The 17,481-nt window shown below is 37.1% G+C and overlaps 1 protein-coding gene across 4 annotated transcripts in view; it reads left to right on the forward strand.

Moving 5' to 3' along the window:
- The first annotated feature begins 826 nt into the window (after positions 1-826).
- Positions 827-17,481, forward strand: part of CNTN1 (contactin 1) — a 327,378-nt gene continuing 310,723 nt past the window's right edge. For all 4 annotated transcript variants that reach the window (XM_003355617.6, XM_013997945.3, XM_021092536.2 and 1 more), the window contains exon 1: positions 827-960. The gene's annotated coding sequence lies outside the window, so the exon portion shown is untranslated. The remainder of the gene's footprint in view (positions 961-17,481) is intronic.

Below are 17,481 nucleotides of genomic sequence, written 5' to 3' on the forward strand. Positions count from 1 at the left end.
TCCTCATGATTTGAGCACAAAAGGGATGACCACCCAATATTAGTAGAAAGAAAACAGATTGACTAGTCTGTCTTGGTGGTGATTGAAGGGTTTTGTCATCAAATGAACTGCCCAAGGCAAGTCTCTTATGCAGTTTGGCCTTAATTTCCTTCCTTTACTCTTTTTTGAGAGGTTATTGTTGTAACACTTTTCCATCTAAAACTTCCATCGTTTCCTTGTTCTCACCAAGGAAATTTTTTGGAGTCTCCCTGCTCTTCAAAAGAAGTAGTTCAACCTTTTCTCCACATTGAAATTCTGCCATGTTACATTTAGGCAAAAATGGAAATTTGAAACAAAATTCTCATCATGCCTTTTTTTTTTTTTTCTTACGATTTCTCCCACCTAAATATATGTATTTTTCTATTTTGCTTCATTCGTCACCGAAGTTGCTGCTTCTCAATCGAGGCACTCACCGCTCCTGATATTTTCGCCTGTCAAATCTCCCAAAGCAGATGGTCCCTTCAGGGAAGCTGTGCAAAGTGCTGGGTGTCTGGTTCTGCCTGGTCCTTCCCTCCCTCTTGGGGGTCTCAGATGACAAGTCAACAAACCAGTTTCCCTCCTCTTAGGGTTCATTGATCCAGGGGCAGCAGGGTTTGGTTCCAGGGACTGCAGAGACCCGTTGCAGTCGGGTCTAGCAGCTAACCAGGTCCGCAGCGAGCCCAGGTCCCGGTGAGAGTGACTTCCTTCCTGTCCAATCAGAGACTGGAGTTTCTCTCCAACGCCCGCCCCACTTCCCCCGCCGCCCCAATAACCGCTCTAAAAGGCCGGGCTTCTGCTGTCAAGTAGCAGGGGTGGGCTCTGCCGAGGCGAGGAGGGGCGCCGGGTGGGGAGATGCGCTCCCAGGTGTTTGCGGCGGAAGTGGGAAACCTGTAGGTTATGGTCCAGCTGTGCCGCGCCGAGACGAGCAGGAGCAGGGAACAGGTAGGAGGCAGGACTTTCCCTTCTTTGCTGACAGAAGAGCGAATGCGTATTTTCCTGCAGCTGTTGCCTCCCTTCCCCTTCCCCCAGCCCCGCCCCGCCCTCGTCACCTCCAGATCTCCTGTGGTCGCCTCAGCTCCTGTGGAGACGAATGGCAGAAAGGATGGATGGAGTGTGTGTGGGTGCTGGGAAGGAGGGATGCGGGGTGCCGGGCGGGGCAAGGCGGCAGTGCGGTAGGAGAGGGGACCGAGCCCCCTTCTCTGTCTCGTTAACTTTCCTCTCAGAGGCTGCGGCCGCCACCGCCGGCGACTTGCCCAAGGGACGTCATGTCGACCTGGCAGGGGGGGGTTCTGAGAGAGCAGACATTTCAGCAGTCGGAAGCCTCAGGTCTTCCTAAATCGCGAGGAGCTTCTGCTCCTCCCCACGCCTGTCGGCACCAACTCGTGTTCCCTCTCCTACCTTGCCTCCAGACTCTAGCCCAACCCTGGAAAAACTGGGAATGACTGCGCTGAGGGAGAGGGGCTTGTTTGTTCCCTGGCCCCTCTGTTAAGAACTGGGCCCCTTCTGGAGTGGGGAGGATGGGGCGGGGAGACAACTGCAACTCGCAGAGATTTTCGGATTAATTCCGTCTCCATTGGGAAGACATCAGACCTTCTCCCCTGTCTGTAGCAGTGCGAGGATGGGAGAGACGAGGAAGGCTTGGCCTCGTCTCTCCTCGCCTAACGTTGTCTATTGGAAACCACCTTCTCGCCTAGTTTCTAAAAGATGGGATAATCCTCCGGGATTCCCAGAGTCAAGTAATTGTGCCGGCATGGGCTCCCAGAGGCTGCAGGGAAGCTTCCCTGGGTGACCGCATCTGGGTAGTAGGTGTTGGCCCGGTGCCGGTTCCTGCCGGAGTCAGATTGCTGGAAGCAGTAAGCAGAAGAATTGCAGGGAAATTAGAAACTGCATCACTCTCAGGGACTGATGACACCCTGCTTTGAAAATGATGGGAAGGAGGGAGAGGGCAGAACTGCAACATTGCCTCATTTATTCATGCCACATCCAGCATGGGCATTGGTACATGTACTTGTGTGTGCCTATCTCCAAGGTGGAGCTATATATAGCTCCTGCACACCCAGCCCTGTTTGCCTGCTGCTGAGCAGGCTGCCTTGGCCTTCTGAAGCAATCTGGAAGCACTGAGTGGGAGGGGAAAGAAGGAATCCAGTTCTCCATTGGGGAAAAAGCCAGAGAAGATGCACTCAGACTGAGGAAACCTTGCATGAAATAATGCTTCTGCAATGCACATGAAGATCAATATTTCCAAAAATTATTCTGAATTCATTCTTAGAGTGCTGTCTGATCTTCATCCATTTCTCTGCATTTTTTTCAGCTTCAGAGTGTACATATGAGCCTTATGAGGCACTGAAATGCCTGAAATGTGGCTCACATATTCAATTAATATGACGTATTTGGAAAATTTTATTAAATTCATCAGAGCATAATGGTTTGCTTATGCCTGTATCTTGGTCGTTCAGTGGTAAATTTATTTGGGTAGTAACTTACAGCTGGCAGCATTGGGCATCTGGGGGAAAAGGATCCATCCATCTCATAGGATATAGAACTAAGGGTTTAAAACCTTTGAGGGTAATTTTGATATATTTATTTGTACATATTTTACTCATGGGCCTGATGTTTAAACTTGTGCTGCTGTTTTATGTCATATCTATTTGCACTATAGAGGCTTTCTTTTATAGATATATGTACATTTATTTTTCTACTTCCTGGAATTATTTAATCTTGATGATAACCCTTCCATTTTATTAGATGAGAGAACTAAGATTTAGAGGACACAAGTAATTTGCTTAAAATCTTCCAAAAATCCACTATTTCAACCCTAGTATTTCAACAACCTAGTACGAATTAACTGCATAGCAGTTTAACCTCAGATAGAATTCTTTAGTTTCCCATAGTTTTTGGTCCTGGTAACAAAATTCCATCAATATTGATACCACTGAAAATACAGGCCAAGATTATTCAGTTATTCAGACAGTCTTATTTTGTTGCTTAACCATTATTTGTGTGGCTGATTTGTCTTCTAACTAGGCAGTAAGTACCTTGCAAAAACAAGCCATGACCTGTATTTTTGTATACACCACAATGAACACAGTTCTAAGACTCAAAGATTCTTATTGAAGGGGTATCATCCGAAGGAATTGTTTGGGTGAATGCAGCAATGATTTGGAGTAATCTACTTATTGATAGAAGTGTATGTATTGGAAACTAGTTTGGGAAACTTCCTTTGGCTCCATTATCCTTTCCATAAGGAGGGGATGACTTGAGGTGTTTCTATATTTTTCCACAGAGGGATTCTATTTTCCAACAGGGGTTATGACTATTTACAGGTTATTTTATATATTCTCTCATAGCTTCTTCCCCTTGAGACGAAGTGGAAAATAGACAATCTATATTTCTCCACACAAAACATGCTATGCTATATGCCTTATTAAAAGAAGAAATCAACAAGTTCCATCCATTTCTGCATAAATTGGCCATGGTCTGTGTCATACAAAGAATCTTTCCTTTCTAAGTCATTAGGAAGCTCTTTTTCAAGCCCAAAGTTCATTTTCTTTTTATTGGTATATTGTTTATTTTCTTCCCTTTTGATCTGTCATGTACTATATTGTTCATCTCCTCCTTGAAATGTTGCCTCCTGTTTCTACAATGATCATCCGATATCATAATTATTCTCTTACTTTTTATATCCCTCCTTTTTTGTGTCCCTGTTATCTCCTCTTTCTGCTCCTAGCTTTCAAATGAATCTCCCAACTCGATGACAATTTGATTGGAAATAAGATTTTCCTTTTGCATTTCCATTTCTAATCTCTTCTCCATCTATCATTCCAAAATACTGTCTTAGTGGATAAGAGCACAAGCTTTACAAAGAAGCCTAGATGTGTTAATATGCGTATATCACCAGGCAGATAGGTGATTATCAGTAAGTCAATTGAAATTATGATAGCACTTAACTCAGCATTTTTGTGGGATATTTTTTGAATGTTAAATGAGATTATGTAATACATTTAAAATAGGTATTGTCTCTTAGTAATTACTCATAAGCAATGACTAGTAGTAGAAGTACTGTTTACAAGTAATGATATGTTCATAGCGAAAACCTTTTTATTTTTATGGCCACCCCTGTAGCATATGGAAGTTCCCAGGCTAAGGATTGAATTGGAGCTGAAGCTGCCAGCCTATGCCATAGCCACAGCAACAACAGACCTGAGCTACATCTGCAACCTACACTGCAGCTCTCGAGTCAATGCTGGATCCTTAATCCACTGAGCCAGGCCAGGGATCCAGTCTGCATCCTTGCAGACACTATGTCAAGTTCTTAACCTGCTGAGCCACAACAGGACCTCCAATGAAAACCACTTTTTGCTTTTTCTCCATCAATAGTCATCACCCTTAAACTGGCTTTTAGCAAAGGAAACTGCAATTTTCTAGAATTTTCTTAGTATAGATCAAGCTTTTTTAGACTTCCTTTTCTCAACCTCCAAATGCCCATCCTCTCTTCAGTGGTTAATTTATTCATTTCTGTTCTTGACCTAATTTGTATCTTTCTCTGTTGTCCTTAACATTGGTTTCATCTGTTATTGCATGCCTCTATTAGTGCAGTTATCAAATCTCCCAGTGTATAAGTTTCTCAGCTTTAATCTGAGATGCAACATGTTATTATTGTTATAATGTATTTTTAATGATTTATTAAATTGATTTGACTTATTAAATTATTTATTAAATTGATTTGACTCTGCTTTGAAACTTTCACTGTTTTTTACTTTGTATCCTAAAGAGCACTGGCTTTGGAGCAAGAATACTTAGGTTCACATCCTAAGAATAGGACTTACCAGTTGTGTGAATTTGGAAATGTAGCAGATGGCAAATGAGGCATTATTTCACCTTGGGTGTTTGAGTGACTTACTGTGTAAAAATTATATGTGAAAATATGTTCATTTAATATTACATTTAAATAACATTTTTATGATTATAAGGAAACACAGGATCATTCAAGAAAAATTGGAAATGGAAGATAATTCCATCATGTACAGAGAGCTACTCTCAGTCTTCTAGCTTTATTCCTATGAATATGCGTGGGTATTTTAAATTTACAGATTTTGAATTAGAGTGAATATTCATCTTGACATTCAGGTTTTTTCCCACTTAACATCATACCATAAATGTTCATTTATTTCACTTAATATTCTTACTAGCCATGTTTTTTATGGCTGCCAAGTATTCTTTTACATAGAGCATTTAGTTCCAGTTTTTCACACTTATGGAAATGAAAATAAATATTCATTTGTCTTTACCTTTCTGACTATTTCCTTACAATAACTTAGATGTTACTGGATCATATGTATAAATATTTTCACATACCTAATGTTTATAGCCAAATTACCCTGGCAAAAAAATTGTGCGCAGATTGACAATCAGTATAAAACTGATTTGGCAATATTCTCATTAACACTTGGTGTTGTGGTTAAAACAATTGTGACTGTTTTGATAGTAGAAATTTAGTTATTCTTTGAGTTGTGTTTCTATGATTTTGGATGAATTTGAGAAATGTTTTCATTTTATCTGCTCTTTGTGTTTCTTAATTTGTGGATTTCATTTGACTATGCCTTTTTTGGGATATCCATATTTTCTTCATATAATAAGAAACCTATTGTAAACTGTGAAAAATTTCCTCACCCTGTTTTTTGCCTTTTACTTTTTATGTGTTTGGTCATATAGAAATTTGTAACCTTTCTGTAGTTTAATCCATAAATCGATTTGTAGGAATATCTCTCATTGCTTTAATGCTCAGAAAACTTTCTGCTACTTGACAGAGAATTGAATGTAAAAATTCGCATTTGCGGGTGCTGTTGCTGAACTTCTTTCCTTTGAAGTGGGATTTGGCTTATGGATATCATATATCTGTGTGAAATGGCTCCTGGGGACACAGACAATATACTCTCGGTCTATTGAGGTCCCATGATTATTTATGTGGCTTCCCCATGAAGTGAATGGTACCTTAATTCTTTCTGAGCTACTGTTGTCCATTTCAAAAGTGCCACAGGGTGAAATGTAGTATGGGAGATATTAATGACCAGGTTACTCAGCCAGAGCAGGGCACATTGTTTGCACAATTATCTGAATGACTCAGGCACTAAATCTGCTTTTGCCAGGATTATCCAGATGGTCCTTAATTCACTGGATAATTGCTCACCCCTCCACTTGATTTTGATGATGTAGACCTGACGCTGCCATTGCTTTTTCTGCACCGGTTTGTTACTATTCTCTAAATGCTCAGGGCTTGTCGCATTCGTTTCTTTCAATGAGAGGCAGTTTCTGAGGTCCTTCAAGCACACGTTTTAGAATTAGGCACAGCTTTGCATGAAACCTAACTTAGTCAGATACAAACTGTGTGATTTGGGGCAACTTACTTCATTTCCTCAAGCCTTTGTTTCCTGTGTAGGAAATGAGGATTTTCAGAGCTCAGGGTCCTTACTTCAGTCCCTCCCCTTGTAGTCTTCTTAAACATGGTCTTCACGCTATAGTCAAAGTTATCTTTCTAAAGCCAATCTCACGAGGTGCTTCCTCTGCTGGAAATGTTTGATAGAGCTTTATCCTTCTCTCTCTCTTTTAAAATGGCAAGATGCCTAAAGCCCTTTACATTGTACTTTAAGTCCTTTATTAAATGATCTGTTTACTTCTCTCAATTTTGTTTTCACCTTAGTCCAGTCTGTTTCATCTCCAGTCTCCCATGATGACAGTCATACTAAACTGTTTGCCTTTCTCCTTATTCATCATTTTTTTTCTCCCTTTTCCCGAACTCCACTTTCCCTCCATGTTCTGTTTTCTGCCAGACCTGTCCTGTCTCTTTGTCTGTCTCATAGTTGATCTGCCTGACCACGTCAAGCCTCAGTTCAGCTGCCACCAGCTCAAGGAGAACTTCCCTGAACTTGCAGGCTGAGTTTTGAGCTCTTATTCCATGCTTTCGTAACAAGCTGTGCGTTCTCCAACCATAGCACTTAACAATACTAGATAGTAATAAGTTGTTTACTTGCCTCTTACCCCAACTGTAAGCCCTTGATGAGAGAGACAATGCTTTATTCCTCTTTGTGCCCAATAAAGTCTTTGACTTATAGTCAATAGTCAACAAATATTTTCTGAAGAAATGAATTAAAAAAGGTTAAGACTAAACACATTTTTAATATCTCAACAAATTAAGGATTTATATCTCTAACTTGGAAATCAACAAAGTTAGATGCTATGTCACTGTTAATTTTTCTTAATTTTTTAAAGATTAACTTTCTGGTTTTGTTGATTTATACAACAGATAGATAAAAGGGAGGGTTTTTTTTTGTTTGTTTGTTTTTTTTTTTTTGCTTTTTTTAGGACCCTGCGTTGCTGTGGCTGTGGTATAGGCCATCAGCTACATCCAATTAGACCCCTAGCCTGGGAACTTCCATATGCCCCAGGTGCAGTCCTAAAAATTGATCCAGAGAAATACATTGAAAAGCCTGTCCTTTCTCCACTGTTCAGCAACGCTATCTTTGTCAAATCAAGGGTCCGTGTATGAGAAGATCTGTTTTTGGACTTTTCTTGTTTCATAGGTTTGTCTATCTTTATGCCCATGTTAGGGATCTCATGTTGTCTCTGCTGTACCCTAGGTTTGACCCCTTGTCTGGGAGCTGCCACATGCCACAGGTGCAGCCAAAAAAAAAAAAAAAAAGTCTTAATTACTACAGATTTAAAGTATGTCTTAATGTTAGCTCAATTAGGTCTAAGTATAACAGGTTATTCTTATGTTTGTCCTGACTATTATTGACTCTTTGCCTTGTTTGTGAATTTTAAAGTCAGTTTGTTAATTTACATAAAATCCTTGTTGGAATTTGATTAGAATTACATTGAATCTAAAAACAATTTGAAGATAGTTGGCATGTTTAAAAATTTGAGTCTTTCAATTTATGATCATGGCCTGTATTCTTTAGGTCTTAAAATTTTTCTAAAAATGTTTAAAAATTTCAATATGAAAACCTCATACATCTTTTGTTAGACTTACCCTAAGTCTTTGATTTTTTGTGCTATTGTAAACACTACAATTTCTCAATTTCAGAAACACAAATAAAATAAATAATTGATATCTTCTATTGACCTTTTGTGAACTTGTTAAACTCACTTATCAGTATTCTTTGTTGATTCTTTTAAATTTTCAAGATACTCAATTATATCATTTGAGAATAATGTTTATTTCTTCTTATCTATTTTTTAGGACTGCACCCATGGCATATGGAAGTTCCCAGGCTAGGGGATGAATCGGAGCTGTGGCTGCCGGCCTGCACCACAGCCACAGCAACATGTGATCCAAGCTGCGTCTGCGACCTATACCACAGCTCCTGGCAACGCCAGATCCTTAATCCACTGACGGAAGCCAGGGATCAAACCCGTATCCTATATGGATCCTAGTCGGGTTTGTTAACCACTGCACCATGACAGGAACTCCTCTTCTTATCTATTCTTTATAAGGCAAGATTTTGCCTTATTGTGCTGGCTAGAAGTCTCCAGTGCAATGTTGAATCAAAATGGTATTAATTCACTCATTCCTGATCTCATAAGAAAATTTCTCAAAACTTTACCTTTAAGTATTAGATATTTTATAGATAATGTTTATCAGGTTAAGGAAGTTCCCTGCTATTTCTATTTATTAAGATTCAAAATATTTTTAATGATTTTAAATTAATTCTGATGATCATATGAATTTTCTTTTATTTTAGTTAATAGAATGAATTATTTTGATAGATTTTCAAATGGTAATCTAGATTCCCCAGAATTAATTTAACTTGTTCATAATGTATTTATTACCCATCATGTATATTAATGGATTTGGGTTGATAATGTTTTATTTAGGATTTTTTTCAGCTGTTTTGAAATTATTTGGTCACATTTTAGTGCAAATTTATGTTGGTTGGACTCATGAAATGTTGGAGTATATTCCCTCTTTTTATTCCTCTAAGAGTTTGTGGAAGATACATTTTAATTTCTTGTAGAATTTACTAGTGGAACCATTTGGCCCTAGAAATATTTTCATGGCAATATATTAACTTAAAAATTCAGTTACTTCGGAGTATCCATTGTGGCTCAGCGGTTAACAAACCTAACTAGCATCCATGAGGATGCAGGTTTGATCCCTGGCCTTGCTCAGTGGGTTAAGGATCTGATGTTGCTGTGAGCTGTGATATAGGTTGCAGACACGGCTCAGGTCTTGTGTTGCTGTGACTGTGGCCTAAGCTGGCGGCTGAAGCTCCGATTGGACCCCTAGCCTGGGAACCTCTATTTGCTGAGGGTGCAGCCCTATTTGGTGGTGTGTAACAGCAAGCAATACGAGAGATCCATGGTCTCAGCACAAAAAAAAGGGGGGGGGGAGAAGTATTTTTAAAACTTATTCCAACTGTTATTTTAAACTAGTGAGTTTTATTTGTGATATCTGACTCATGCCTAAGCTTAGAAAATGAATCTATGAGATCTCGGTTGTGTCTATATGTTTATATGTGCATTACATTTGTCTTAACTTTTGAATGGTATTATCAAAAATAATTTGTAAATGAGCCCTATTTAATTGGCTTCAAGGAAATTAAGCACTTATATAAATTCTTAAATACAAAAGGTAACCGGCCATAGTTAATTTTAGATTCATTGTGAACTAGGAACTAAAGTTCAAGTTTGTTGATATAATTAATATAGACATATCTTTAGAGAGTCATCAACATTAAGTATAACACCTTTATGGTACTTAGGTTTATAGAAGTTAAATAAGATCTTGTTATATCTGTTGCAAAATTACCAGGAAAAAAAAAAAAACTTGGTATGATGAAATCTTTATAAGTAAGTTAAATGTGAGTGAGAGAAGGGCTTTGGATAAAATTTAGGAATAATTATATCTTTAAAATGTCTACTTAAGAATGATCTCTCCAGATATTGATAAGGTGAAAATTTAGAGTTGTGCTAAATTGTTAAATGATAAAAGTTTTGTGAATAGCTAGGTCATTCCCAAATAAAATAAGAAACTGAGACATCAATTACTAAAGAAACTAAAGGTATTAAGGACTACTAATATATTGCCACCCTGAGATGTTCTCTACAAGAAAACATGTTTTTCTTTTTAGAAATTATTAGTACTTATGGATACAGAAGTTGATGGAAGGGTTGTAGAAAGTGTGATAACATCGCAGTTTCCTTGGTCCCTGTCTCACCTTAACAAAGCATTGGAATGGCAGATGTTTTACAAATTTATTGAAGTAAAGTTCAATTTTAGAAAGGGAGAGGGAACTCATGTGCATGCTGGTTAAAAAGAGGGCCTGACTCACTCTGCAATAGTCTTTATACCACATGATGCTAACTGATTGGAGACCCAATTTGATCTTCAGATTGGTCTTGGGCAGGATAACTTATATGCATGGGAGCAGGTTACATGGAGGCCAGGTGAGGGATGGATGACATTCCTTCTCTAGCAGGAAGTGATCAGCCTAGGCTGGTCAAGCTGGGGGAAAGGGCATTACAGTGAGACATGGCCAGAAGCTGTGGGGTTTAATCTCCTTGAAGGGGACTTGAAGCCTCTAACATTGGACCTTAAAAAAGAGTTTATGCATGGTCAGGACTGACTTAAGTTTAAAATGAATTTAATTTAGTTTAATTTAATTGAGTAAATTAACAAAAGAAAAGTCAAAAACCATATGATCATCTCAATAGATGCAGAAAAAGCATTTGACAAAGTCCAACATCCATTCATGATCAAGACCCTCACCAAAGTGGGCATAGAGGGAACATTCCTGAACATAATCAAAGCCATTTATGACAAACCCACAGCAAATATAATACTCAATGGAGAAAAACTGAAAGCCTTCTCATTCAAATCTGGAAAAAGACAGGATGCCCACTCTCACCACTGCTATCCAGCATAGTTTTGGAAGTCCTAGCCACAGCAACGAGACAAACAAAAGAAATAAAAGGCATCCAAACAGGAGGAGAAGAGATAAAACTGTCACTGTAAGCAGATGACATGATACTATACATAGAAAACACTAAGGACTCAACCCCCAAACTACTTGAACTGATTAATAAATTCAGCAAAGTAGCAGGATGTAAGATTAACATTCAGAAATCAGTCACATTTCAATATACCAGCAATGAAATATTAGAAAAGGAATACAAAAATACAATACCTTTTAAAATTGCACTTCACAAAATCAAATACCTCGGAATACACCTGACCAAGGAGGTAAAGGACTTATATGCCGAGAACTATAAAACTTTAATCAGAAAATTAAAGAAGATATAAAGAAATGGAAAGATATTCCATGTTCATGGATTGGAAAAATCAATATTGTAAAAATGGCCATACTACCCAAAGCAATCTACAGATTCAATGCAATCCCTATCAAATTACCCATCACATTTTTCACAGAACTAGAACAAACAATCCAAAAATTTATGTGGACCACAAAAGACCCAGAATTGCCAAAGCAATCCTGAGAAACAAAAACCAAGCAGGGGGCATAACTCTCCCAGACTTCAAGAAATACTACAAAGCCACAGTCATCAAAACAGTGTGTACTCGTATCAAAATAGACAGAAAGACCAATGGAACAGAATAGAGAACCCAGAAATAAACCCAGACACCTATGGTCAATTAATCTTTGACAAGGGAGGCAAGAACATCAAATGGGAAAAAGAAAGTGTATTCAGCAAGCATTGCTGGGAAACCTGGACAGCTGCATGCAAAGCAATGAAATTAGAACACACCCTCACACCATGCACAAAAATAAACTCCAAATGGCTGAAAGACTTAAATATAAAACAAGACACCATCAAACTCCTGGAAGAGAACATAGGCAAAACACTCTCTGACATCAACCTCATGAATATTTTGTCAGGTCAGTCTCTCAAAGCAACAGAAATAAAAGCAAAAATAAACCAATGGGACCTAATCAAACTGAAAAGCTTTTGCACAGCAAAGGAAACCAAAAAGAAAACAAAAAGACAACTTACAGAATGGGAGAAAATAGTTTCCAATGATGCAACGGACAAGGGCTTAATCTCTAGGATATACAAGCAACTTATACTACTCAACAGCAAAAAAGCCAATCACCCAATGGAAAAATGGGCAAAAGACCTGAATAGACATTTCTCCAAAGAAGATATACAGATGGCCAGCAAACACATGAAAAAATGCTCAACATCGCTGATTATAAGAGAAATGCAAATCAAAACTACCATGAGATACCACCTCACACCAGTCAGAATGGCCATCATTAATAAGTCCACAAATAACTGCTAGAGGGGTTGTGGAAAAAAGGGAACCCTCCTGCACTGCTGGTGGGAATGTAAACTGGTACAGCCACTATGGAGAACAGTTTGGAGATACCTTAGAAATCTACACGTAGAACTTCCATATGACCCCGCAATCCCACTCTTGGGCATATATTCAGACAAGAGTTTCCTTGAAAAAGACACATGCACCCGCATGTTCATTGCAGCACTATTCACAATAGCCAGGACATGGAAACAACCCAAATGTCCATTGACAGATGATTGGATGAGGAAGAGGTGGTATATATATACGATGGAATACTACTCAGCCATAAATAAGAATGACATACTGCCATTTAGAGCAACATGGATGGAACTAGAGACTCTCATACTGAGTGAAATAAGTCAGAAAGACAAAGACAAATACCATATGATATCACTTATAACTGGAATCTAATATCCAGCACAAATGAACCTTTCCACAGAAAAGAAAATGATGGACTTGGAGAATAGACTTGTGGCCGCCTGGGGGGAGAGGGAGGGAGTGGGAGAGATTGGGAGCTTGAGGTTATCAGATACAACTTGGAATGAGTTTACAATGAGATCCTGCTGAGTAGCATTGAGAACTATGTCTAGCTACTTATATTGCAACAGAACAAAGGGTGGAAAAAAAATGTATACATGTAAGTGTATCTTGGCCCTCATGCTGTACAGTGGAAAAATAAATAAATAAAAATAAATAAATAAATAAATAAATAAATAAAAGTAAGCTTGTGCAAAACTTGAATTTGGCCTTTCTCTCTGTTAAGAGAACAAAATTGGTGTGGAATGCTGCTTTGGTAATAAATTATGTGAAATTCTTTTAAGTGATCTGCTGAATTTGCTTTTGAGATCTCTTTAACTTTGGTTATGGGAAAAGTATTATCCACAGTAACCTATCTGACTAAATATTTTTCTCTAAACAACTGATATTTTGATAAACTTCCTATCAAATTCTAATCAAAGTTCTTTTAATTTCAGCTAGCTTTGGAATGCTTCAGAGGGCCCCCTGAGGGCACCCCCCAAAAAAAAGTCAAATTAGGATTGTTTGGTATGTTAAAATACATGGAGAGCATTATCAAATGAGTGATAAGGCTCTTCAGACTATACAGATAAATAAATGTTTTTAATATGGATGTTTTAGAATTTACAGTTTCTGAAATTGGGATATGTCCTGCCACAATGTTATAAGTGTAGCTATTTCAAAATGTTTTGTGTCTCAACAGTAACCAAGTTTCTTTGTCAGTTAGCATTGTAATCAGATTTTAAATGTGCCTTCCTAAATCTTTTGTCATTATAAACAGTTAATGGACTTACTTTGATGCCCTCGCAAAATGCTTCCTCTTCAAGATCTGTAGAAAGGACTTTAACAAACAAACAAAAAATACCAGTTTCTGACTTCTTGATCTTAATGCTGAGCTGGGTAAGAAGTAAAGATACTGAAGGGAAATCTGATAGCTTCATAAACTGTTAACAAAAAGTATTAGTTACACTGTACTGAATAAACTGGTAAATATGGTTATAATTTTATGGTTCCTATTTGAAATACTACTGGCTTTTAATCTGTGTTTTCCAGGTAGAAAGAAACTCTCTCCATCGAGTAGAAGAGATTTACTCAGTGATTTCTATTTCTTTATGTTAATAATTTCTGAATTATTTGATATATGCTAGGTAAATTTTTCTATTTATGAAATGGCCTAACATATATAGGGTATTTAGCATGGTTTCTCACAAAGTGCTTGGGAGGTACTGCTGAACATGTTATGCTTTTAAAGTTCTGTTATGTTAAAAAAAAGTGTCATGAAGGCAGAGAAGAAAGTCAGTATTCAGGGAGATTTCCGAGGAGCTCTCTACATACATAATAAGCTAAGTGAAAAAGTAAATAAAATGTCCACCCCAAAACCTTTGCACTCTGTTACCTTAAGAATCATTGGGAAGTAATTTTTTATGGATTTCCTATGTTTTGTGCTTTGGTTTAATCTACCTTTAAATGGCAGAATTGTACTGTTTTTTTCCCCCTGATATTTTCAGGTTATACTCTGCTCTATTTCTCCCTGCTAAGAGAAAGAAGATGAGGTCAAATGACCTCCCTGGGTTGTAATTGGAATTCTTCTGATTCTCTTTCTCCTTGACTACCTAAGTGGTAAGAGATGGAATGATCAGTTATGGCCTCATTCTTTTTTATTGTTAGAATTTGGGATACTAACTCAAAAAAAATTTAGGCTTGACCACATATGAATATAAATATGTAGTCTAAAGTCAATATAAAAGCTTATAATTATTAGTTTTTTCTAGGTTTATCCATATAATAGGACTTCTCTAATTATGAGGACAATTGAGAGTTGACTTCAGCATCTTGTCTGTTTGAAAATTCTACACCAATAGACACATGAAAGATTTTCAGTATTTTAAGAACTAGATATTTATTTTAACCATTAGCAAACCCAAGAGGTTTATACAATTTGGGCAACTCATGGAAACATGGAACAGACTTCACAGAGTCTTTGTAAGGGGCATTTCTAGAATTAATGGGTTGAGAACTAGTCATTGTAAAATCTTATTCAGATGATCACCTAGTACTGAATTATAACTCCTTCCCCATTGCTTTATTTCAGGCATGATTAAAATGTTGTTCATCAGTGATGTTATGTTATCCATCTTTAGTAGAAAGTGAAAAGATACAGTAGCATATCTAATTACTAATTTTATATTATTAGAATAATCTCATCCCTTGTATCTTTTCAGAAATAGATGTTGCTGGACAATGTATATTACTTGTTTTAAGAAATGACACTTTTGAGTTAGTTTTCCTACAGATTTTCATTTATTCAGTTCTGAGCTGGTTACCTTATAATAAGTTGTAAGAGTTGTCAAGAACTTGAAAATAAATTATTTAAAAAATACATATATAGGCATTCATTGTAAAGCAACCATTCATCATAAAACCAAAATGTAAGATTTTATTTCAGTGAGCTAAAAATATGTGTATCATGTCAATATTCTGCAGTTTGTGCAACTTTGGGACTTTATACTATCCAGCTCCCAGAGGATTCTGATCTCTTCTGAATCAGAATATGACTTTGATATTAAGGTTTATGCTCTGCGTGCAATCTACTCACTCAAAAATGGAATGCAAAGTGTTTTGTGTCTTACAAAAAGATTAATATTAATCCTTTCAAATCAGAACCTCATCAAGCCCTCGTGGTCATTCTGCAGCTGATTGAAGAAATACCCTCTGCATGAAAATTATTATTTTTTTATTTAATGGTTTTCATTCTTGTCCATTATAGATGGTTTACATGAAAATTATTTTGTAAGCATTTTTATGGAAAAAGGAAAAATGGGTACAGAAAGGAATGAGATGACAATATATAACACCGTGGATTATAAACTGAATTTTATTTGCTTTAGGTATCCTCTAAGCTTGTGATTCTCAAACATGAAAATAAGTATTACTGGAATAAGTTGTTAATACAGATGCTTTCAAAGATTCTGATTCAGTAGTGTAACATTATAATGCTCCTTCAAAGAAACAGTAGAATTGACTTGAGATAGAAGAAATGGAGTACATTTGAAGGTGAATTTATATTTGCAAATGTTGACACCCAGGTGAGGAACAGAAATTCTCTCATTTTAAATATTTATTTACATGACTAGCTGATATTTAAGAGTTTACTCCAGAACTGAAAGTGAGAAAAAAATTCCAAGTTGGAAAGCCAACATATACAAAGAATATAATAACTGTATAGTATGAATAACTGTATAGTATGACAGATATTCTTCTAAGCTTGCAATATTCATTTTCGTTAAGTTTAATGAATTTAAACTAGTCTAGTGAATATCCTTTATTGATTTCAGTGTCCCTATAACCATATAATAAGATCATGGTTGGTTTTCAACTATAATTACAGCAATAATTGGTACCAGATTTTGAAGCTAGACTAATCTACCTATCTTTGGATAGGTAAGTCTAGATAGGCTTAGGAAATCTAGCTAGTGTTCCTATCTCCAGACATGGCAACACGTGTAAGCAAAGCTATTACCATGTGTATTGAGTCTATATCCTAAAGGATACATTGCTCCTCATAGGGTACTATGGCTTTTCAGCATCTATTAGACTTTCTCTCTTATTCCAAGGTATTTACATTTAGTTAAAAAAGAAGAAAAAACAAAGAGGAGGGTAGGGGAAGGAAAGAAAGAAAGAAGGTTAGGAGAGGGGTGGGGAAGGAAGGAAAGAAAAAGAGGCATCTAGTACCCATGCAAGGAAATGAAGAAGAATAAACACTGGAGACACCTTGACCTGGGTTCTAATAGTCAGTCCCCCCACTTATTAACCGACCTCTTGTCATGGGAAAATTATTTTATTCCTTTATTTTTCCCTTAGATTAACAAAGGCTCTTAATTATAAGTTACTTTGTGAGTTTATGTAAAGTTTAAGGACAATATTTATAAAATATCTCATGTGGTACCTGACACATGGGAAGTAGGTCCCAAGAAATGGTATTTGGTTTCTTATCTGGATTTCCCTCCTAAATCTTTCTCCTCTATTCACTTCCATCTGTCAAGAGCAGACCCAATCAAATTAGGTGTAAACATTTGAATGGTGGGGCCCAGGTATCAATATTGCTAACTTATTCAGGTGATTGTAATATCCAGCTAAGTTAGCTATCATCCTGACTTTCAAAATATTAGGAATATCTGTAGAATTTAACCCTTAAACTCAAGGGTACATTTCCTAGTTGTCACAGCAAAAGACATTCACCCTCATATTCTTTAGCTATAGGAGCTCTAAATTATTTGTTAATGAGAAAGCATGAGGGCTCTCCCACTCACTCCTACAAGACTTGATTGTAATAAAAACTTGAGACCAAAACAGATTTATTTCTCAAAAGCAACAGGGATATCAATATTTTTTTTCCACAGAAGAATATTCAAATTGGGCACTGGAAGATTTTTTGTATTATTTTTTGACAGTAAGGTAACTGTGTTATAATGTTTAATCAAGGCAAAGAATCCTGCTAATGTATCATCATCCTATACAATAAACTAAACTGTTTTGTTATTTTCTTCCAGTAGCTAATACTCTTGATGTGGTTATCATTTTCTGAAGCTAAGTGTTACCGGTTAACCAAAGATTGCTAACAAAGCTGATTA

Source organism: Sus scrofa, chromosome 5, assembly GCF_054392235.1.
Source record: "Sus scrofa isolate SSC_HxYL_T2T_F1_AM1 chromosome 5, Sscrofa_HxYL_maternal_Yorkshire_Landrace_v2.0, whole genome shotgun sequence".
NCBI lineage: Eukaryota > Metazoa > Chordata > Mammalia > Artiodactyla > Suidae > Sus > Sus scrofa.